The 24,774-nt window shown below is 38.0% G+C and overlaps 1 protein-coding gene and 1 long non-coding RNA gene across 8 annotated transcripts in view; both read right to left on the bottom strand.

Moving 5' to 3' along the window:
- Positions 1–24,774, bottom strand: part of LOC146493618 (receptor-type tyrosine-protein phosphatase U-like) — a 260,603-nt gene that overhangs the window by 151,954 nt on the left and 83,875 nt on the right. The window lies entirely within an intron of this gene.
- On the bottom strand, positions 1,490–21,016 carry LOC146493619 (uncharacterized). Its single transcript, XR_014871832.1, has 2 exons — positions 2,352–21,016; positions 1,490–1,962 (listed from the first exon to the last, which is right to left on the bottom strand). It is a non-coding gene; the product is annotated as an uncharacterized LOC146493619 (long non-coding RNA).

The following is a 24,774-nucleotide window of genomic DNA, read 5'->3' as shown; positions in this document are numbered from 1 at the left end:
CTGCCTTAATCAAAACTCTGAGGCATCTACGGGTGCAGCAGAAGGCACCAGGAATGTGCTCCTGTAGTCTGTAGACGGGTGATCAATCAGAGCTAGTGGTCGCCACACAGATGCTCTGTTACACTGTAACTAACACACACACACACACACACACACACACACACACACACACACACACACACACACACACACACACACAAAACCCCTAAAAGTGACAGTGATGAATTAGGAAACGCTCAGACAGTTTAGGAGTCACTGGCTTTCCTCATCTGCATAATAAACTGTCGCATGATCTCATCTTGCTTTGTCCCCCCTTTTCTCCTTTTCTCTTCGTCTAACCTTTGTCTGTTAGGTTCCCCCTGACTTAACTATACTCTTTGTGTTTTAGAGGCTAGCTTGAGTTTCAATTTGTCTTTTTTTAATTTACTTTTATATACATATATTTTAGAACGGTTAGAAAATATAGCTTGGTAGGTATGGGTAAATGTGAAAAATGGAGACAGTTTTCTCAATCTGCATCAAAAATTAGTTAAAATAAAGTTATATTATATATATATATATATATATATATATATATATATATATATATATATATATATATATATTACCCAAACATTACACTAAACATTTAAATCTGCAATAAAAAAAATAAATAGAATGCACTTTAGGTGGTTTCTGAGAATATTCTTACTGTGGCACTTTTCTTTGTCCCCAGCTAAGCAGAAAGATGCTGCTCTTCCTGCTACTGTGGAACCAGGGCACCTTGAAAATAATGAGATCCAGTTGGCGAGAGAACGCCTTCTCATGACATCCCACTCAAGTTTAGTTGATACACAACGAGGTCTAAAAACAAGCACAACTCCTCAAAAACAGAATGAGTGGGAGGAGAACAGGAGGATTTAATACATACGCAGTTACAGAGCTACTGTCAGACACAGGAACAGTAGTGAGTGTATCTAAAAACTCTTGCATACTTGTTATTTGAAGGTGAAGTTTAACCATCTAAGAAGCTAGTGAGAGGTAAAAACAGCACATATTTATGATTTATTTGTATTTTTGCACTTCTTTCCAGCCATGACAAAGATTACATTTACAAACATACTAAACCTATAATTACCCAGGAAACCAGACTCAGCAGGCCCTACGGCCCCAAATTTTAAGGCAATTTGAATAAGTGCAAATTTATTTCAAAATAGGAACTTAAAATGCACTAGGATCAAGGTGCATGTATGCTGAGTCGGCAACTTCTGATTATATTTCTGTGTAACCTTTATATTTCCCAGAGGACGTTCCCAAAAGACTGACATTCCCTTACCCCTTCCCAAAGGGATTTACTGTTCAATAACTGGAATACCAAGGCTAAATAGTAGGGGTCATAGCTGGACTGGCCATTGGGCATACTGGGCATTTGCCCGGTGGGCTGCTGGCGATTTTTTGTTTTTATGGGCCGATCGACTTTTTTTTTTTTTTGGAAGGGTATAAATAATGAAAGGTGTTGGATTGGCCAATTGGTCATGATCGACTCTGGGCTGGACCAATTACAGCCGAGGAGGTCGGATGCACCCTCCCCCTTGTTTAGCAATCTTATAGGCCATCCATCGGCTTTGTTACTTCGGAAACATGGCTTAAACAATTTCCACGATGTAATCCGATAACAACCGATCTCTTTACCCGTCGGCTTCCCGTGGCTGTCACGCAACAGGTGTTGTGCCAAAAAGTGATTGCCTGCCAAAAACTGATTTCCAATGTTTGTGTGTATTTTTTATGTGTAATATCTATGTTGGTAAATAGACTTCGGTGAACAGCGTTTACAAAGGGGCTATATATGGAATTAAAAAATTATCTGTTTTTTCAAGTATCTTTACAACTCTGTGTTATTGTACTTACATTATAACCAATCCGGTCCTTTATTCCCACTTTAAATATTTTTACAGAACTACTGTAATATTTGAGCCATTTCTGCTGTTCAACTACTTCTTTTTTTTTTTTTTTCCGCCTGTCCCATTTGGTTCTTTAGCCGTCAGAATTGTTGTCTGAAGACCAACAAGGATACCCAATGGATTTATTTTGCCAAATGGATCATCATGGCATTGCCGTATTGGTCCATTTGATCGACCTTTGTTTTTATTATTTATTTTATTTTCAGTTGTTACAGACGGGACAGACATGAGTGAGGGATAGGAAAGGGAGAAAGAAAGAGGAAGGAAAAGAAAAACAGAAGGGGAGAGGGACAGTGAGAAAGGGGGGAAGAAAAAATATCTCCGGGATCACCTGTTGAGAGAAAAAGAATAGAAAACAAGCAAAAAAAACAAAACAAAGCAACATACTATACACAACACCATCGCATTCACATGTTCAACTACTTCTTACAAAAGACATTTTTAATGTTAATTAGACTTTTTTTTAACGGCATAAATAAAGGTTATATAAAAGTCACTGCCAAAGACTGATTGCGGCTTCTACCTTGTTACACTAATGTTGTTTGTAGCTCAATATGACTTTATGTCATTCATGAGGGATGCATTTGACATATGTTTCACATATTATAGCCCAACAAGTTACTTACAGCAATTTAAATACGAGCAATCAGTTTTTGGCAAATACCGGAAATCAGTTTTTGGCAGACAATCACTTTTTGGAACAACACCGGCTATTGCAGTTAATAATACAACAGTTTCTTGCCATTTTTTGTGTTTCTTTTTATCGCTGTGTAACTGAGTTCAATTGAAAGCCTGCATGCGCTAGTACCGCTTGCCACAAGTTCCCAGAATCCTTTGCGGTTTTACCCCTGAGTGACGTCACATTTTTGGTGGGCCGGTCTCTAGTCAAAATGCCCGGGCCGATTTTTTGTCCCAGTCCAGCCCTGGTAGGGGTGCAACAATACTCGTATCGATATTGAACCGTTCGATACAGTGCTTTTGGTTCGGTACGCATATGTATCGAACAATACAACATTTTTAATTTATTTTCTCAACTTTTCTTCTGACGATGCTGTCTGTGTTGAGAGCTCAGTGGATCTGCGCTCGACAGTGCAGCCTAGGTGAAGTAGTCGAACGCTGATTCACTGAGCACAGGGCAAGCTAGCAAGACAGAAGTTAAGTTGCAACGTTGCAAATTGAACCTCCCCCACCCTCATTCAGATCTGGCCTTTGGAACTATTTTGGTCTTCATGTGAAGTATGACCCTGAAGGTAAGCGCGTCATGGACTAAAGTAAAACAGTTTGTTGGATGTGCCAGCAATGCTCAGTTACATGGGTGGGAACTAGTGCGTTAGCGCAGTTAGCTCGTTAACGTGTTGGCCGTCCAGCCCCACGCACGGGGCGATCCACGGTAGTTCGTTAACGGAGATTTGCCATGTTGTGGCGTTAACGTCATTTTAACGAGATTAACGCTGACAGCACTAGTGGGAACACAACGAATATGACTGCACATTTACTCCAATATCATCCTAATGCAAAGATAAGTGGAAGCAGACAAAAACAACAAGCACGCATGCTACAAACTTTACCCGAGTCATTTAGACAGCCGTTGGCACGTGATTCTCCTTATGGGGACCTGATATGTTTAATATGCTGCTGAGAATATAGCCCAGAAGAAGCGTATAGTATAGCTTTTATTTTGGAAAGAGCCATCTCTCTGTAATAAACTCTCTTTTCCAAAGATGAGTGATTTCTCGATCAGATAGATTTATTTTTTTATTACTTTGTTGTCTCAGCAACATTAAATTTAAAAACTGTACATTTGAGTTAAAATATATATTTATAATTTTAATAAATGACAAATTAAAAAGGCATGAACATTTTTTTTTGTATCGAAAAAATATCGAACCGTGACACCAAAGTATTGAACCGAACCGAACCGTAAATTTTGTGTATCGTTGCACTCCTACTAAATAGGGGTATAGCCCCAGTCACTATAACACTACTTTTTTATGTGTTGCAAGGGTGTGTTTGACTTGACTCTTTGTCAAGCTTTTATACCTCTGACATTTATTTCAATTATTATTTTGTGTTTAAGAACAGTTTTCTTGTTGGCAAGACAATCATATGACAATCTAGGAAACATGCATCATTGGAAAAATACATCAATCTTCAACTAGAGGATTTTTACATGTTGATTGATTTCATTGTTTCAGTTTGACATTTACAGTGATTTGGTTCAGTCAAGCGACATCCCATTTGATTTGTCTTCATGATAAAAATTTCTTAATGCACTTGCTGGTCACGCGTATTGTCATTTTCGTTTTATTCATTACAGTGTCTACTGAAAGACTGTCATACACACCCAAGCAGAATTACAGACTAGTAATCCTCACCATGTTCTGCACTCTGAACATTGGCAAACGCTGAGATGAAAAAGGGCTGGCCTGGCTGAGCTAAGATGGGAAAACAAAAAAAAAGGATGATCCCAGTTGAGACACTAAAGATTTTGAGAAAGGGTGAATTAATGTAAGCTTCTAAGGAGTAAGTGCGTATTTTACAACTTCTACATATGTCTTTTACATTTATATGTAAAGATTACAAAACAATTGGTTATATTCCTTTCCAAATTTGTATCCAACATAAAAATCTACAAGCTATAAATTGATGGCAAATCCATTATGAATTTTTTTTTATATGCTTCAATCAAACAATGATAATGGTACAGGATATTTAATTGACAGCAAATTATTCAAATTATATGAGAGAGGTAATTGCTCAGTAATTTATAAAAAAAATGCTTGAATGGTTTCACATGACCATATTAACATTGTTAAAAGAAGCCAGTCTAATACAGGCTCCCGTAAAACTGTAAAATTGTTTTCAAGGTGACTGATAATCTTACAATAAAGTATTTATATATGGTTTAACAGTGTGTGAGCTCATCTTGCAATGGTCGCAATAAGGAGCAGTGTAATGTTGGTTTTAATAATTTAAAGTCACCATCTCTCCTCTATACAGTACGCTAAATAAGAAACGGTATCTGATTGTGGAAAAAAAACAACATTCTTGAAGAGAGTTGCATGTGAAGTGAGATTGAAGCAGTCAATCTGAAGTAAATCTGAAGTCTGAAGCAGCAGATGGAGAATTTGAAGGGAAAAAAGAAACATTTTACAGGCTGTAAACAAGGCATATTTTATCACTTCTGGATGGTTTTTGCTACAACGGAGCTTCCTTACCTTACACTAAGTATTTAGCAGTTTCATGATCTTTCTGGCCCTTACCCCAATTAAATGAGAGGCAGCAAGGAAAATGAGAACCTGCACAAATTAAATACTAATTCATTATAATTCCTTTACAGATACGGCTAATGTGGCATTCAAAGACCACTCGCAGGCAGAAATTACTCAAAAAACTAATTCAATGTGCAGCGCCGAGAGAAACTTTCTGGAATTTTAATTACTTTATCGCTCTCATTTCCTCTATCTTTACAGTATTTCGGTGTGAACCAGAGAAAGGAAAATGAGATAGACCAAGAGCAAGAAAGCAAAGGAGGAAAAGTGAATGGGTCGAGGTGATCTATTTTAGAGTTGTGGACTATTCTCATTCTCTTCTATGACTTTTTGGCCCCAGGAATAGGGTTGTTTTGGATTGCGGAAAACTGGATTACACAACCCTCTCTTGTCCAATTAATTATCCACCTGTTTGGGGAATAAACCCTTCTTATCTCCCTATGCCCTCGCTGTGGAACTATTCACCTTTTTCTGACGGCTGGAGAGTTTCAAATCCAGCTCTAGAGAATATTGGAGAGCAGATGAAAAGACCTCCACCAAGTCCAACACGGTCTAATCAGAAGGGATTGTTCCACATCCAATTAAAACTGTACAGAATAAATTACCAAGCTTGGATTCATCTAAGCTATTGTTGAAAAGTGATAACGCAGGCCTAATTGGTTTTGTGAGGAATTTTAGAGATTTCTCTTGACCATCTCTACAGTTTAATGAAGTGGTGTACTTGGTTTTTTTTTCTGTTTGAGATTTTGGGGTTTTTCTTTTTGCAGCAACTCTTTGAGGCCTTTGTTCTCCTCACAGAGCACAGAGAGTGCAGAAAACAAAACTTGGTGCTTATCTAAGCCGAAGGCAATTTTCAAGGTCACAACCTTCTACTCGTTGTTTCACTCTAGCTCGCAGCAAAAACTGCACACCAACAACTATAATACAGCTAAACCCCCAGGTCTTGCCAAAAATTTGCACTAGTGTGGGCAGTCAAATCAAAGTCTTCCATGCTTCTCCGTGAGTGCTGCAGTCCCCAGTTAAAGCAAGCAGCCTGCCATAGTGAATCCCTGAGTCTGAATTAGGGCTGCCAAGTACAATTCAAACATTAGTTCCAGTAGCTGCCTGCATATTTCCAGTAGTTGTTAAACTACTGTACCTTTGCTTTCCTTATTTTAAATGTATCTACTCTCACCACTCCTAGCACAAAACCTTAAATACTTTTAAATATTAATGACCATAGTAATAATAATAATAATTTTTCATTATTTCTATAGAAAAACAGCAAAGAAGCATAAAAAATTCTCAAAAGAATCCAGTTAATTACCACTGTAGCAACGCAGTGTTAACCTTAACTTTAAAATTATTACAAGCAAAAGTTCTTCAAATGCTACTTCACTGGCTGTTTTTCTTTTGGCAATGACCAAAAAACTCAGCACAAGCTTCATTATAATATAGTAATATATTAGTAATATATTAGTCCAAATGGGTAAGATCACTGGTTTTCCTTCCACCACTGTTACACACACTGACTTAACCATATAATATAAAGATAGGTAACACGGCATTGGCATAGTTTCCTATATTTCCTCACAGTCCTGAATATAAACTTTCAGGATTATCTCACTCCTGAATCCCCATCTTCCATCTAACTTTGTACTGTTCAGTGTTTTTCGCATCAGTGTAATAAAAATTAAAAAACGATAATCCCTTAAAATTATGGACATCAAATTGGTGCACAAAAAGTTAATCTTTTTTCTCAGCCATTGCAAACTGTCCATCAGAGTGTTTCTGACATGACATATAGGAATGTTTTACAGTTTCAAGGGCTACAGGATCTACATGGTGGTATGATGTTGGTACATATACCCTTGCTGATTAAACTAGATTTGAAGTCTTTTTTTCACTCAATGTTTTCTTTCTCTGTTTTTGTTTGGTTTAGTCACCAGAAAGCTTGGTTGAGGTTACGAACACATTGTGAACACTGTTTAACAGGTTACCAGGGGACCCAACCCATCGCAGCAGATGGCCACCCCTCCCTGAGCCTGGTTCTGCTGGAGGTTTCTTCCTGTTAAAAGAGAGTTTTTCCTTCCCACATAGGGGGTCATATGATTGTTGGGTTTTTCTCTGTATGTATTATTGAAGGGTCTACCTTACAATATAAAGGCGCCTTGAGGGGACTGTTGTTGTGATTTGGCGCTGTATAAATAAAATTGAAAAAAGAAGAAGAAAATATTCTCAATCTTGCTGCATTTATAAATTAAACAGCAATTATTTGCAAACCTTTGACAATGCCTCCTATCCTGCAACCTGTGTGATCAAAAGTGGTCATGAACCCTCAAGCTCTAGACAACCACTTAGTTTCATTCGTAGAATGTGAAAAAAATCAATACAATCACCAGGCAGCCATCATTCATCTTTTTATTTTTAATTTAGTTTTTGTGGATGCAAGGAGGTTGATGTCCTATTTTTACTCATGTGACTGAGCCATTAGTTTGATTTGAATTAGGAGATAGCTTTGTCAACCTAAGTGTGTCCAGTGTTGGGTAGTTTTTATTTGAGCGGATTTAATGTACGTTTGCTTGAGAGGGAGTGATCATCAGTCAGCAGAAGGCAAGAAGATGACAACAACGGTGAGCAAAAGAAGAAGCCCATTACCCTTGTGGGGAAGCCGATTGTAGGGAACTGATGCGCATGGGCTGCCTGTTCTGCCTGTGTCCGATAACCCCCCCCCCCCCCCCCCCCCCCCCCCCCCGTATCATCACTCTGTGTCAAGCTGTATCTAGCACTTTGGGCTTGGAGGGAAAAGACAGTCAAAGCAAAGGCAGCAACAACCTGTGGCAAAAGAGAGCCGAGAGCCTCAGACAGAGACAAGAATGAAGAGAGTCAGGCAACCACAGGGTAACCAATATGCAACACATGAGCTGAAAGGACATGGAGTAGTGGGAATTACTATGTGTGTGAGATTAATCGCACACAATTTGCTATGAGAAAGCAGGACTGCAGGGAACAAATGTTACAGGCATTAAGATTCTGGCCTTTACCACTACAATGGTTTTGTTGTTTGTCAATAAGCAAGGTTATAACTTTCTGAGTTATTATATCTGAAATGAAATGCAAACATTTGCTGAATATACTTGTCTTAACAGGATAACATTTCTTGCGTCATGGCAGCCAAACCAAAAATTATGAGCTTCAGCTAAAAGGCCAACACTGAAGAAAACATGCAGCCCTGTAAATACCACAATATACCAGCTTTTGACTAGTGTACAAATCAATTACAAACTTTTATCCCATTGCTGTTTCAAATAAAAATGCAAAAGATGAAAAGAAAGAGAATATTTAATTATTTAATATTTAATTTAATATGTAATTATATTTAATTACTCCAGAGTAATTAAACTGCTGACGAGCTGATTATTTACCTCCAAAAATCCTTCCAACATTTTGGTGGTATGGTGTAATGGCTGTACAGTACATGTAATATCTGTTGGGAAGGTGGCGCTCCAGAGGGTTTTGGTATAAAAGAATAAAAATTTTAGCTTGCCCCAGTACAGTGTAATGCCATTTAGACAAGCTCGGCATTGACTGATGGCATGAAATCCACACTGAAATGAATTCAAAAAAATCAAGTGTACCTTTGTAAGCTGATCTAATGTGTCAAAATGCTAAATAGTAAATAGACTCATAGTTACATAGCACCTTTATACTATATTTGAGTACTCAGTGCATTATACCTTGAAGAATAGTACATTGTACAATATAATAGATAATACCATCACCAAACTGTCTCTATTTGATCTAATTTACATACCCAGGTTTTTTTGCACTATGGTATAATGGCTGTGTTCCAACATCAGGTCACTTACTAACTGGAAAGCTGATGGTTCAATCCCAGTTTGCTCCAGTTTGCATGCCAAGTATTCTTTGGTAAGATACTAATTCCATGTTGCTCTCTGATGCATCCATCAGAGTATGAATGTGTGTCTATATAAGAGCACTATATAAGAACCAGTCCATTTACCAACCTAAATATAAGCTTGGTTAACAGAATACATAGTGCAACTATTTCTAGACTATGCAGCCTGGAAAAGAGAAAATGAAAAATAAATGAGTAGGTTAACTAATGAATGACAAATCATTGCTTGTCCGGTATATGTGGAGTTTTCTTAATACCAATACTGGGCTGTACAGATCTTGTAGTTATCGATATTGACACTGTTACTGGTCAGACGTTGCTCCCTGAAAGGCCCCCCAAAAATGGGGATGGATCACCCTTTTGCAGCAGAATCTGCTCTCATAACAATCCGTTCTTAGTGACAACTCCTGAGTGAAAGAACCACATACAGAAAATAAGAAACACATTCACATTCCATACAAATGAAATGACTTTTTCAACTTTTTCAAAACCTTTTAGAAACAGAATGCCAGAGTTAGTGGGGGTCAGAAGTTCATCGTTCTGACCAGTGTGGCTCCTTGCATTATTCTGCTAGATACCTATTTTGAATCTGAACAAAAGCTAATGTGTAGAGTGCTCACGCTGATCTGCTATGATCGCCACGCCTGAAATGAGTTGGTCCTCTCATACACAGTGCATTCCCACAAAGACTGTATGAATCAAAGTGTTTTTTGTGGAACAGTCCCCACTGTGAACCGAGCCAGAAGAGACAGAAACACACAAAACACCCATTTATTGGATAGGTCTGAATTTCTGTGGAGGCAGCACAGGCAGATATGAATATCAGAGTTTGAGGATCAGGAGAATGCAAAGAGGAGGTGGAAGCTCCCACAGTGTCACACAAAGCATCTAAATGAGATAGCACTCATGGAATCTTAGTCAGTGACATGGTAGGAACACAGAATACCCTAAGTGAGTGTCAGAGGAAATTAGAGGCTTACGTGAATAAAGCCCTGCTGTGTAATAGCTGATAGGCTAGCGGTAGCCGTGGGAATAGCTGAGCAGACTGAATCAGAGTTAACAAAACTCAAAATAAAGACGCTTATCTGTTTAATTACCAGACAGTGTCAACATTAAATCACACACACTCCCACCCTGCAGACATGTAGTCTGAGCCCAAGTGCAATGCAATTAAAATCATGCTATTGGTGCTAAAACATGACTTTTACAGTACATTAAATGCCACAGTGCTTTGGCAAAGGTATTTGTTTTGTCTGATTTAATTTCTGTTAGAGAAAAACACACAGTGTGAGATGAACAGTGGGCGACTGAGCATGAGACGCTGCAGCTTTGGAAGAAGCTGGCAACCTTATTGAATTCGAAAACCTGCTATGGAAAAAAACATAATCATTTTAGAGCTCATTGTTGTTGTAACCTAAAATATAAACTGGCAGAGTACAAAATACATGTGGCAGCTGATGTGGGCCACAAATACCATAATCACATTCGAGGGCTTACATCAGTCATCCAATTACAAATTTTACTTTCTACAAATAAAATGTTGATTGATTGAGTTTACGATGCAGTTAACTTCCATTAGAGGCTTAAACATTTACTCAAAAAAAGTTCTAGTTTTTAAATGTGTCAGGTCCTTTTGGACCACAGGCCAGACCCTGTGGTCTCAGCAGGCGCTAGTTACAGGAGTTACAGAGTTGGCAAAGTTCTCTGAAAGATTTTGACTTTGTTCTGGAGTTCAATGGAGCTGTGCATTTCCTGTGTGTTTTCTTTTTGCAAGCTACATAGCTCCTGAGGTTTTGATCTGGCTGGAAAATATCACTTATTGTGCATTATTTAAATGGTCATTAGTCCTGGGAGCCTCATCTTTCCTGCACACGGCTCTGGGCTTTCATTATTACATCAGTTATCAACCCATTATATGTAAATGACTCATGCTAACTGTGGAACGTATAATATATAATGCATCAATTACACTGATGGCAAGACGTTAGCAGTGAAGGGATATGGAAATATTTCCTAAAGATAGCCTGCCAGCACCTGAAGGATGAGAGGAAAGGGAGGGCTAAAAAAGGGGGTTGGGAGGAAAATAGGAAATGTTGAAAAATCAGAGCTTTGCAAATAAGATGCAGTTAAGTCCAGAAAGATTTGGAAAATAATACGTTTCGTGATTTTGGCTTTTTAATGAAATATCTGACAGAAGTTCAGATTTCTAGACTGTTTATAAAAAACTCTCAATATGAGGAGGGGGAGACCATCAGTAATCTGGAAAAAAACAAACACAATAAAGCAACCAGAAAAAGAGAAAAAAAAAACACTTCACAAATTGCCAAATTACTAATCGGGTAGATTCTCATAAAAACGTCATGACCTGGACAATTCAGCAACACCAAAAGACCCAAAAGAGATGATAAAAGCTGGGATAAGGGAAGAAATAATTAGGAATAAATATATTAGTGTTTTATCTTTCTTTTTTTTGTAATTTTAGTAATGTTCTCTTGAAATATTTTCTCTTCTACTGTAAAGCAGATTAAGTTGCACTTGCTTTGTGAACTGTCGTGCATAAATAAATGTATTAGAATTATCATTACTTATGAGCCGTAGCAGCACCTTTTCAAAATTATGAAAAATAATAATAATAGAGCCATTCTCATTGCATTGTAAGAAAAAAAATAATGTTAAACTACATACACAAATATTAATATATGGTACAGCAACAAGTCTTACAATTTAAATGGGATAATTACTATAATTATAACTGTACAAAATGAAAATGTGTGATACATTGATTTGATTTGATTTGATATACCTTTATTAGTCCGACAAGGGGAAATTTCATAAGGCTGCCGACCTATTGCACGCAATGGCGGCGCCATCTTACCCTGCGACCATACATACAATTACACAAACATCACATGGGGAAGACAGGTCAGAGAGGTATAACAATGGAAAAATGCACCACATGAGGAAAAGATAGGAGAAAAAAAAAAAACTCCCCCCAGACTGAGCTCCAACAGGGAGATCAGTTTGAGAACAGAAAAAAAAACACCTCTGCACATAGCACATGAAAAAATTCTCACACCAAAGAAACACATGACAAGCAACAGGGGTGGGTAAAGGGTGAGAGACAGCCGAATTAGACAGTACATCCTTTTTTTTTTCTTCTTTTTTCCAGTTTGATGATTTTCCACAGAGAATAAAAGTAAAATATAATCATGAATGGCAAAATGTCAAATAGTTAAAGTCAAATTATGCAAATGACCCATTCTTTCTTTCAGAACTACCCTAATCTATTATAGACATTATCCCTTATCCATTATAGACATTATAGTGTGTTGTGAACACAACACACTATAATGTCTTTTTTTAATAGCCTGTGCAAATACTATATCAAAGGTGAAATATGAATTAATGTATCAGTTCAGGTATACAGGGATATGGGTGGTCAGGATATGAAAATGTTTGCAAATTAGCAGCTTAACCTGAGAAAGAATATGAGCCATAAGCCACAACGCTGTGCAAAAACCTGAGTACTCAAAGCTCCTGATTTATGCCACATAGCAATCCATTTGTAGGTATACTGTACTCTTCGCTTCAGAACATTGTTGCCATAAATAAACCTAGAATGATGCAGGATGTGGAAAAATATCTGGTGAGCATCAACCTCCTCCACCTGGAATTTAGTTCAACAACAAGCCTACGTAGTTTGTATATTTGCATTGACATACATATCTATCTTCAAATTTTTTTCAGCTGCTGTTTTCAGGATCTTTCATGTGTGACTCTCTTGGCTGTTTACATTAGTTAAATAATGAAAGCAACTACAAACACTCAGTGGTAGCTTACATGCATCTGTGGGTGTATGTGGCAGTGCGTGAACGGAAGTGCAAGAACAGAGATAAAGCAGTCAGAGAAAGACGACAGCAGGGAGTATGAGCAGCCATATAATAACCAGTGGTAGTAATAGAGAAAAGAGGCTGATTTGAAGAAGTGGGACCTGTTTGTAGGAAGAGTTGCTTGCACTGCAACGTGCTGTTAATACCAGGTATTAAAAGCTCAACCAAACATTGAAGGGCATAGGCACAGGCTAATAAATAATGCAAATCCACTTAAATGCCTTTCATAAACTGCAGAGAGCTCAGACAGGGCACAGCCAATGACCTCCTTGTTAGCATATAGGACTCACGAGCCATATTTGAAGGCATAAAAAGTGAAGCAAAAGAATAATAAAACAAAAAATTTTGCTAAGGACACAAGGACACTGATTACCATTTTGGAGGTCTTTTGGTCATGGAAAACTTTCTATGATTATAGGCATTATCTAAGTGTCAAGAGACTATTTTACTTTGAACTAAGTCATTAATAGCATGTCTAAAAAATTATTTTTGTACATCTTAAGTTATACAATTGCTAACTCTCTCCATATTAGCTTGCTTACTGTGCAGTAATGTGAACTTATTATATTTAACAGACCTAATCATTAGCAAAACAGAAAAAAGACAACAATTTCAGGAAAAATATTAAATTAAAACTTTTGCTTGTTTATGCCATATTTCATCAGGGTAGTAGGCTAGCAAACCAAAAATAAAAACACTTAAGGATGGCTATCGTGTGACAAAACATTTAATGTGACATGACATGAATGTGTATGACAGCTCCTTTGTTTAAGGTAGAGAGATGTATGTTATGTGGAGTACACTAATATCATTTTGGGTACACTTTAGAGAACCCTAAAGCGTCATTAGCCGTTTCTGTGTCCGAACTCCGCTTCAAGTCCCAAAGTCAAAGGAACACTGTGGCATCACTGAGAGTTACAAATTGTCAAAATTTTATCTTTAATGTTTTATTAAAGTGTGTGGCTGCTCTACCAGATGTAACAATTAAGTTTAACATGCAGGCAGTTAGAAGTTAGCAGGAAGTTAGCTTGCTAGTTTCCACCTAAACATAATATACCATGTTCTGACTGAGGAATTTCTGAAAAAAATTAAAACATACAGCTTTGCTATCACTTCTGACATAAGACAGGAAAACTAAACAGTAATGACAACTGTAGGATTATTGAAGTTGGACTAGCTGGTATTTAATGATGTGCTTCGTGGTCACTAGCTACACAGCTATGGTTAGCATAATCTAAACACATTAGCACAGTGAACCTGGAGGATGAATGCTAACTTTTTTCTACTCAATAAAAGTTAACGTGAGGGTTCCCGATGGTTAGGCACAAACACAATTGCATGGCAGGATGCTTTATAAACGGACCAAACTTCAGTCAGGAGAAGAACTGAGATAATCCATCCACAATACGAGGTTAGGTTATTTGTTTATTGCTGCATGAGCTGAGCTGTCGATACATTGTAAGGTTTAAAACTGAGCTTTAAAACGAACAATGTTTTAAAGCTCAGTTTAAATAAAAACCGAGAGAGGTCGACAGTGATCACTGTCTTTTTTAGGGACTTGTTCAGATTAAATGGAACAAGATATCATGCATTAAAAACATATTAAAAAGACAACAGCCTTATTAAACGCCGCGTAGTTTGAAACCCGGAAGCAGGTTTTATCAGGTCTCACTTAAAGACCGGATGGTTGTGGAAGTACTAAGAATATTTGTATTGTAAATTCAGCAGCTGCTTCCTCCTTGTCAAAATGGCAAAATAGCAAGTGGGTGTCTAAAGCTACTGTATGCAAGGCAAAATTTTGTGTTGTGTTTGGTATAAAGACAATATTAAACTAACTGAAGGTAAATGCATGTGTCACACACCTGAAGCTTGAGAGACACTGGCTATGTACACTGGCTATGTATGTCACCATGTTGCACTACAACAGCTTTCTGAAATAACATACCTGCCTTAATCCAACACGTGGGGTCCATCTGAACACAGAGACAAATGAGAGAGGGCTGACATCCCACTTCAAATTGTCTTCACACTAACAAAATAATGGCCAAGGCCATTGGGAGCAAAAAGGGATGTTCTAATGCCGTGACCAGTTTCACACTGGCGTCTATTTACAGGCCTATCACTACAGTTATGATAATTACAGAGCAACAGAGTTATTATCGTACCTGCTGCTGAGATAAAGTAATCGCCTGTATATGTGAGGACAAAATAGACACCTTAATTTAAAATGCTAACCCATGCCTGAGATTGAACACGGCATGGTGTTCTATGGAGGGGAGGACAAAAAAAAAAGGAAATAATTTGCTCAGCACACAGTCAGTAGCTGTCATTGTCAAGACCAAACTATCTAACATACACAGCTGCAGTGTGACTCTGTGGAATTTAGCAGAATGAATCTCATTTGGTATATGAATTTACCAAAGATGGGCACTTTTGGAAAGAATGATTCAACTGCAAATAATCATTACATTTTTGCCACACATATTAATCACTTCAAAGGATAGTTGTGTTACGGCATGTGCCACTGGAAAAACCTGGGTCAGAATCAGCCGATTATGGTGGTCAGCTTTAAATAAACAATGTTGAATCAGATGGAAGCAGCCTAATCACATCTCTGTCTAGGCGCATAATAAGACAATCAAAATGCGCCGTCAACATAATTTCTCGAATCATGCCACTGATTCACAAGTCTAAAAATTCCTTTACCACTTGATGACATGATGTAGTGCACAGGACCGGTGGCTTAGGGACAGACGACAAGGCTTTTAGAGGGCTTTGTTATCTTCAGTGTTCTTCTATCGCAAAGTGCAATTTCACTGTTTGTCCTGAGCCTTTATCATTTGATGTACCACAAGAGGATAAGACCGAGTCAACCAGTAAAAAGTTCCACATGGAAAAATCTTACCATGTTTCTTGACTCAGTCTATCAACCCCATATTTACGGGTCTCGGTCTCTCTCATCAGTGACAGAGACACGCAAGATTGAGTTTGATCAAAAGAAGCGGATTTAGAACCTCAGAGCGAGCAACAAGTGCAAAGTGTAACTATTCAAAGGAGGCTAAAAAGGTCAAGAGTTCTATGCTGAATAATCAGAAATGTGTTCCTCAGAAAATATGCAGCACAGCGTGACACTAATTCATAAGAGGCAAAATCTGATGTAACCACCACATTTTTTTAGAAGCAGAGCTTAAAATATTCTTTGATGAAATTATCTTCCAAAGAAGCATGAAATGGGTTTTGACTATCACTAGTACAAAAACTTCACGGACGTTATGACACAAATATCAATGACCAATTATGGCCGAGTCCCAAAGAAACTCTAGAAACCAAGTATCTTGCAGATTATCTTAACCAACAGTGTAGCTTTCCATATTAATAAGATAACAAAGATAATTAATTTGATTCAGTTCCACTTCAGAAGGAATTCATACTCAAAATAAGCTGTCCTAAACTTAGGCCATCTTTAGTAAACTCTGCTTAGTTCTGGGAACTAATTCGATTTTACAGTGTGGCAACAGAAGCCGGTAATAACAGTTTTTCAGTTGCTAATATCTGATTAACTTATATCTGATTGGTAGAACCATTACTGTACCTCCACAGCATCATTTGTCAGAGTCTGACAAATGCAGATAAATTCAAATAAGTAACAGGATCAAGAGAAACTGCTTTCTGTTAATGCTCCATTTAAATGCAGAGTCATTCTGCCTCCCCTAGTTAGTGTTTCTACTTTGCACACTGGATCATCAAAGCAAGCAGAGCCAGAAGAAAACCCGGCAGAGCGGAGATAGGGAAGAGGGCAGAGGGAGGAAAAGCCCTAAGAGGAGGGTTTCAAATCAGAGGAGCCACAGAAGTCTGCTTAGTTTTACTTGATTTTTCCCAAGTTGTTTCATAATGGACTATGTTTTGCAAAGGCATTCACATTCTCAAACATGATATATCCTGCATCGAGGTTGCTTTTAACCGAGCGACTGTTTTACTTCTGCCTAAAAAGGCTGGGGTTTTAAGGAATCTAAAATCAGATGCATTCTCAGAATAGACGCTTGTGCTTTTACGGCCCCCATTTACTGTGACAAGGTTTACTCTGCTCAACACTTATGTGTTTCCAGAAACATTTCAAAGTTGATGCAAATAAAAAATATATAAACATGTCCTCTTTCATATTTATTTTGAAAGCTGTAACTACTGAACAACAGTATCTGTCAAACTGCCAACACTCAATTAACGTGTTCTTGAAGTCTAGGTGATTACCCTCATTTTTCAGACTGGTCTCTGTTACAAAAATTATGTAGCACAGTGGGGCGTGTCTGACTTTGATTTACAGGTGTGGCTGTACTTCTTCAAGCACAAGAAGATTGTCCCAATGAGATGAGGTAATTAAGTGTACTGTTATGAAAAATAGACTAGCTGCCAACTTGGTGTGGTTCATTAAACTGTAATTAAATTACCTGACAAAAGCTTGTCATTTCAAAAACACACTCAAGATGCTCCACGATACAGATGATGCACAAAAAGTAATTACTAATGGGGTCAGCACCCGTAGCTGTACCAGTTACTATAGATGGATATTTTATATTAAATAGAAGGATTCCAATGAACAATTTTGAACAATTTCTCTGCTACCAACCTGAAATAAAGGAAGTGTCTTTTTTGATTTCTAGTAACATTTATGAATATTTATCACAAAGGACATTAGAACTATGAAAAAGGAAAAGGTAGGTAACAAAAGGTTGCACATCCAGCTGTGTGGATTACCCTGGTTTATGGCTCAAAAAGGAGTCCACTTTACTCTTGACCAAGAAATATCTTCCGGTTACCTGTAGAACAACTGGCATTTATACCTCATACAGCATTTTTAACTCTCGCATCTCTTGCAAACCTGAGATGTAGAAAAAATTTGGGGGTGTTGCCAGGTCTCAAAGGAGGCACACAGCCACTCAAACTTATTTTGACAACATAAAGAACATTTAACCATTTTGTATAAGAGTTAAACTAAATTTAAACACCATATTATATAAACAACAGCAGAAACACTCTCATACACACCAATCATGTCCCATTTTCTACATAGCTCCAACACTGAGTCTTGGGATCTCACTTCCTGCATTACAATGATGCTGGAAGGTTCAGAAGAAACTGAAGGGCGTAACGTGTTCCTTTTTAGCTGCAATGTTTCATGTCATTGGTATTCTACTGGCTGGTGGGCACAAATCAATACTATTGAGCTGCTGGTGCCCAATAAACTAAGTTGTTGTCTCAATTGCAGTCTCTTTAACATCTCTGAGAGAATTTAAAGCCCTTGGAAAAATTCAAGGTAAAATGTCTATCTGCAGGGTTATCACACAAGGTGTCTTGAGAAATGCTATAGCTGTGCATAATTACCCTGGACTTCAGAATGGACCAGAGGCTTGACAGGCAGATGGTTTTCTACTGATGCGTCAAAACAACAGAAAAAACCCCACAACACAACAAGACAAACATGTTTTTACTTTAGCAGACTGCCTGACAGCCAGCTTGAACAGCAAATCTATTCACTTCCTGTGTTACATAATGATGCTTTGTTAAAAAAAAAAATAAAAAAGGCTGATGAAGGCTAATGCAGGAATGTAGCTCTATGTATTCTAACTTTTATTTTCATTGAGCTTTTTTATATATTATTTTATATATTTTATAAGATATTTGTATGGGAAACTTTCCTTAGAAATGTTTCTCTTTGGAATGGTTGTTGATTGGTGGTTTTAAGGGCTGCTAGTGCTGGTGATGCCGATGTTGCAGTGGTAAAAATACATTAATATTTTTGCATTAATATTAGTTCTGCATTAATAATATGTGTCAAATAAAAGCAGTCATTGCTATTAAAATGCAAGTTAAAGTAAATGCTCCCTCACTTTTTGTCATACATGTACTGGGACTGGTGTATGTTCATATTCAACAATGCCATAGTTTCAAATAATGAGCGTGCAGAGTGATCCTCACTTTTAAACACTCAAACAGTATCTTCTCTGTTTGCTGTGCACATTACCGGGGTTGATTGTAAAGGAAAGTTACATTTATTTGGTTTTCCTAAACAGAAAACACAAGAAGTGTGGGAGTTCAATTTTGGCCAACAAGGTATGCTAAAAAAGGTACTGCTGCATCTATAAAAGGCATTGTTAAGGACTCAGAACCACAAGCATCACTGAAATGTTTGTTTAGTGTTGAAAATCACACCAAATGGCTTGTGAGTACAGTTTTACTCAAGATAATCTACATGTATAATGTAGCTAGGCTGTGTCTTCAGAAGTTTACACACTCTTGCAATTTGTTTCTATGTGTGTAAGAGTGATTAAAATTAATTGTAGCCCAATGAGGCTTCATAAAACCTACTTAGTAGTTTTTTTTGTTTGTTTGTTTAACTAATGGATGATTTATCAAAGTAGAAAGGGGAGCAGTAAAGTAACTGCAAGAGAAAGAGGTGATTCTGACAAGCACCAGTTTGTGTCAGTGGTAAACAGGAAACAGGAAAGGGGCAACCAGTCAGAAGAATGTGGGCTTTCGGGGAGGGATGCCTGGAAGAGCTAAGAGGATGAACACAGGGCCTGCAGAATGGGCTAGTAATATGTATAGGTTAATAACATAAATGTGGATAACAGTATATCATGCAAAGCTATTCTAGTGGAATTTAGCATATTAGGTTGCCTTTAGTATCAAAAAAGAACCATCATTAGATGCATTATGCTGTAATTCATTAATTTCAAAAGAAATTGTGCAATAAGTAAAGTAAAGAAAATTTTAGCTGTCCGTTTCTTCTGCTCATTCAAATAAGTTTATCCAATCCCCGCTGCCATAGGACGAGGGGCAGGGTACAAACCCGACAGGTCACCAACCTGCCACAGGAGCTTTAAGAAGAATATATGTTAAATCCTGAACTGACAGTAAAGTTAATAACAGAACTTCGAAAGTATGATATTTAACTTTGCTTTCTTCTGTTATGACCAAGTACCAGTATGACAAGTGAGACCTGGAACACTACAGTATAGAGGTTGTGAGTAAATGTACTTACACTGCACCACTTACTCTGGTTGCGATTACAAGGGCTTGCGCTAGAAAGGCTATTTTTGATTAGTATGCAGCATTTAAAAATGAAGTGTTCCTTTGAAATATAATTCACATTGAACTTTTGTTCCAGGAATACATTAACTCACTGTACCACTTTCTACCAGATAACACACAAGTGACTGAACAGAGGCAAGGCTGGAACGCAAGAAAACAAATTTATATTACATATATGAACTCAACAGCCACTTTTTTGGGCATACTCGCTAGGTCTGTGTTGGATGCCCTTTTGCCTTAACTGTTTCAATACCATTCTGCAGGTATTTTGAAGTATATTGATGCAACAGCATCATAGGGTTGCTGTAGAGTTGTTGGCTGTTGGCTATGTCTGCTACACTCTTAAAAATAACAGTATTTGCTTGGTTACTGCTATTCTACATTGTAAGGCAACAGTCCTTAACGCAGTGCATTTTTTATGCATGACCTCCAGAAGTGGGCTCACAACAGGCTCCTCTAACAGGATCTCACACAGTTTTATATCAACTCTTCATCTGTTATCTAGCAGAGGAACATTCAACTCATTCGAGCATGTCCTCATCCCGTCTGAAATCGACCTTCTCTAATGGGTCAAAGGAAGATGAAAAGCGAGTTTTGTGATGCTGCTGCCCCCTGAGAAACACCAGGAAGTGTAATCAGCAATGACCCATGCTAGACTCCTCCAATCCCAGGGAGTTCGTTAACATACCCATTCTGGCCCAGGGGAGGTATGCCCGGAACAGCGGAACAAGCACTTGACAACAGCAAATGAATTATGAAATCCCGGACGTCTGCCAGCTCCTTTCACAAATCGCAAACAACCCAACCACTTTAAGTCAGCAGCCTATAACAGGCATCACACGTTTTCCTCTTACATGTGTGCTTTTACTACGAGTTCCAAAAAATAAAGTCCCCCTAAAATGAACATATATGTGAAGAGAAGATAAGAGCCCCCGCCACCTGGGGCTGACATGTGGACAAACTTGAGCATAGAAACACAGAGACTGAATGTGGGGAAACAAACTGTCAGTAGGTTGATGTTGCAGCAGGTAATAAGATTGTTTTGCATAAATCACTGGGAGGAACCTAGTGAGCAATCAACTGGCCTTGTCTGTCAGTCCAAGCATTCCTTCAGACCCTGTCTCAATACTGCGAGAATGATTAGTTTTTCTGCAGGCGATCACTGCGCAAGAACTCAGGCTTCTTTTTTAGTTTCCTGGGGTGATCTTGCTTTAAGTATTTTTTCATTAGTTTTTTACTAAACATTAAAATAGTTGAGGTGACCGCTGTGATTTGGTGCAATATAAATAAAAACGAGACAAAAGGGTATCTCTATAACGTATTTTCTTTTTATTCTAAGGGTGAAAATCCCAGAGTAAGATTAAGATTATTTATTTGTCACTGCAGAAAGATAGAATGAATGATTTGGTGGCTATTTTTAATGTTTTTGTTTTTTAAAATGCACAAAAAATAGCAGTAATAACAAAAAATAACTATTCAAGAAAATAGCAATAAAAGAATTATATATAAATATTTAGGAGGCATAATAATTTTTTTTTAATTGTTGTTTCCCAAAAACACTGTAAGTTTTTTCCTTAGGCCCCTGTAGCACAGGCCTAGAGACTGGTTGGCAACTGTTGTTAACACCGTTGGCTTGTGAGTTTTTGCTGGAGGGTTGCTGATAGTCACTGTGTAGTCAACCTCTAAAGCTCCAGTCATGAAGGCCTAGAGACTGGTAGTCACCAGTCACAAGGGAAAAAATGCATTGTAGTTGCTGGAGCTTGTTACCAACAACTCACTAAAAGACATGGAAAATTGCAACACACACTGAAAACAGAGACCGCTTGCCTTCAAAAGTAAAACGTGTACCTTTTGGTTTTCAGGGTAACTTTAACACAGAGTGTTCTGTTCATTAGGGCTTGTGTAACTTGTTACATGTTAGTCCCTTAAAAAAGCTTCTTTTTGAGATTCTGATTGCTACACTGCATATAGTTATTAAAGAGGTTTAGAGTGACTTTTTTTCTATACGCCAGAGAGAAAATTTCCTTCATAAAACAGAGGTAAAACAAGAATTACAGACTATGTTCAAAAACACATTATGTTCCATATGAATGGGAGCAGTTGTCAGTCCTTTTGGCGTGAATCATTCAGCCACCAGGAAAAATAACTGCTAGCTTTATGTAACACATTTGGTTCCCTGTAGCTGTGTATGGATGACGTTAATTGAGCTCCACCGGCTGTAGAATGGAAGAGAGCACTGGGGAAAAACCAACCACAATTAGAAAAAGTTCCAATAATTTCGGTTAAAGGATATTTTTGGTGCATCTTTGCTTTCTTTTCCTTATCAACCTGTCAAACAAACTTTCATTAAAAGTCCTAGAGATCAACAAACTCTAGGTGCCACTTTAGCTCAGTTACCTGCAGCCCTCTACTTCCTGCCTATGTTCACCGCTCCACAATGTAATGAAGCTAAAAATGCCCCAAAACTAATAATAAATAAAACCTCAACAGTTCTTTGTTGGCAAATGTGAGGGCGAGCACTTTTGTTCTTTTGGGTCACTGGTAGCTTCACCTTAGAACTCTCCCATGGATGCCATTTTTTGCCCAGTCCCTTTCTAATTGCTAAATCATGAACGACTGGCAAGTTAAGCCTGCAGTTCTTTAGACGTTTCTCTGGGTTTTTGTGAACTCCCAGAGAAACGTGTAATTTTGGTAGGATGGCCACTCCTGGGAAGGTACATACATTGTTCGGTGGATAATGACTCTCAGTGTGGTTTGCTAGAGTCCCAAAACCTTAGAAATGGCTTTGTAACCTTTAGAGAGAATGACTGTGATTTTCATCTGTTCTGGAGTCTCTTTAGATTGTGGCATGTTTTTGCTTTTTAAGATATTTTAGCTCACTTCCACTTTGTCCTTAGGTCTAGTCAAGTCATTTCTTGATTCAACAGGTCTGAGGCAGTAATCGGGCCTCAGTATGGCTAGTGAATCTGTAATCAGCTTTCCAAAAGTTGTGGTTAACCACAATAATTCATGATTCATCAAGGGAGATGATTACGATTACTTTTTCTCTTGGTGCCAGTGAAATTTAGAATTTTTTGGATAGCTGTTTACCCTTAATACATGCTGTCTTTGACTAATGAAACATTTAAGCGTGACAAATATGAAAAAATATAAGAAACTGGACAAACACTTTTTATAGCATCGTACATAGAGCAACATTAATGGTAATATTCTACAGCTTCCATGGAAACTATTTGCTGGGCTTCCACTTGCTTGTAGTAAGTATTGTCTGGACTGTTGTTGTCCTCGCAAATTTGTCTATAGATAGCAAAATATTATCAAATGAAAGGGGAAAACAAAAAAGCATAAAATGCTGTGGGAGGAAATTGCTCTGAAAGTCAATTTAAGAAGCTCTTTATGTGGTCCATCCAAGAGTCCAAAAACACTTAGTAAATTGTCTGTTCTGGATACAAAGGCATCCCAATAAATAAGGGCTTCACAAATCCGTTAAAAATTGAATATAAATTTTTAATGTACACCTTGTTGATTAACTGGAAAAATTTGGGTCGTGCCCCACTCTTCTAAGGTATGCTAAGGAACGATTTTTCCAAAATCTTTTTACTAAATATACAGTGCGTAAGATGTCAGTGCAGATTGCAGTTAGCTGAAGTTTTAGTCAGGCAAGAAAGAGCAAGAACATTCAATTGTTTTTAATTTGTTTGATCTGAAAATACATTTTTTATATCCTCTATATTTTAAAACATTTAAATAATATCAACACAAGCAACGAATCAGGAACAACAAACACATATGTGTCAGTTCAATATCTTGTGTTTTTTTTTTTTCGTTTTTCCTTTGAGTCCCTTCAAAAACTCAAATTCAACTTTAGTAGTTGTACTCAGTTATTCTGGACTGGATTTGCCCTGCAGTTTGTCACTCTCTAGGTAGACTGTCAGTCCACTGTTTACCTTGGTAAGGTGAGTTCATTGAGGATATTCCCCCCTGAACCTTTCATTAGTAAGATTCAGCGTTGCCTTTTTTCTTTTCTGTTAGCTGCTGTTAGCCAGAGTGACTGATCCATCATTGAAGTGGATCTAAATTGTTGGAATCTTTATCACAGGGAAAGCATGATTTTAATGTTAGGTTCGGGACTCAAGTCTAACATCACCCGACATAACTGAAAACCAGCAGCAGTTATTGTTTAGTCAGCAGTCTGAAGATGTTTGTTGCTAAAGACCGGCCACATTTGTGAAACATGATTAGTTGGAAGTGAGACATTCTTCCTAGTCACGTCAATAAAATTCGGCAGGGCAACAGGGGGGTTCAATAAACTGGTGCCCACTCCTATGTATTTTTCATGGATTAATTCTAGTTCACAAGAAGGCATTAATTTGTTGGAAGACGTAATTACACACTATGCTATGTATGTTTATGAGTACATTATGAGTGTCCTTTTGTTCTATTTAATCACCTTAAAAAAATTACCTTTAATATTACATGTAAGTAGCCCTGCGGCAGTATGCTGCCTCTCGCCCTAAGACAGCTGGGATAGGCTCCAGTGCCCCCCCCCCCCCCCCCCCCCCGCAACCCTGAAAAGGATGAGCGGAAATGAATGGATGAATAAATGGATGGATACCCCCCCCCCCCCCCCCCCCCCCCCCCCCCCCCCCCCCCCCCCCCCCCCCGCAACCCTGAAAAGGATGAGC

Source organism: Neolamprologus multifasciatus, chromosome 22 (assembly GCF_963576455.1).
Source record: "Neolamprologus multifasciatus chromosome 22, fNeoMul1.2, whole genome shotgun sequence".
NCBI lineage: Eukaryota > Metazoa > Chordata > Actinopteri > Cichliformes > Cichlidae > Neolamprologus > Neolamprologus multifasciatus.
Note: the sequence above shows the minus strand (reverse complement) of the source record. Positions and strands in the feature narration are given on the sequence as shown.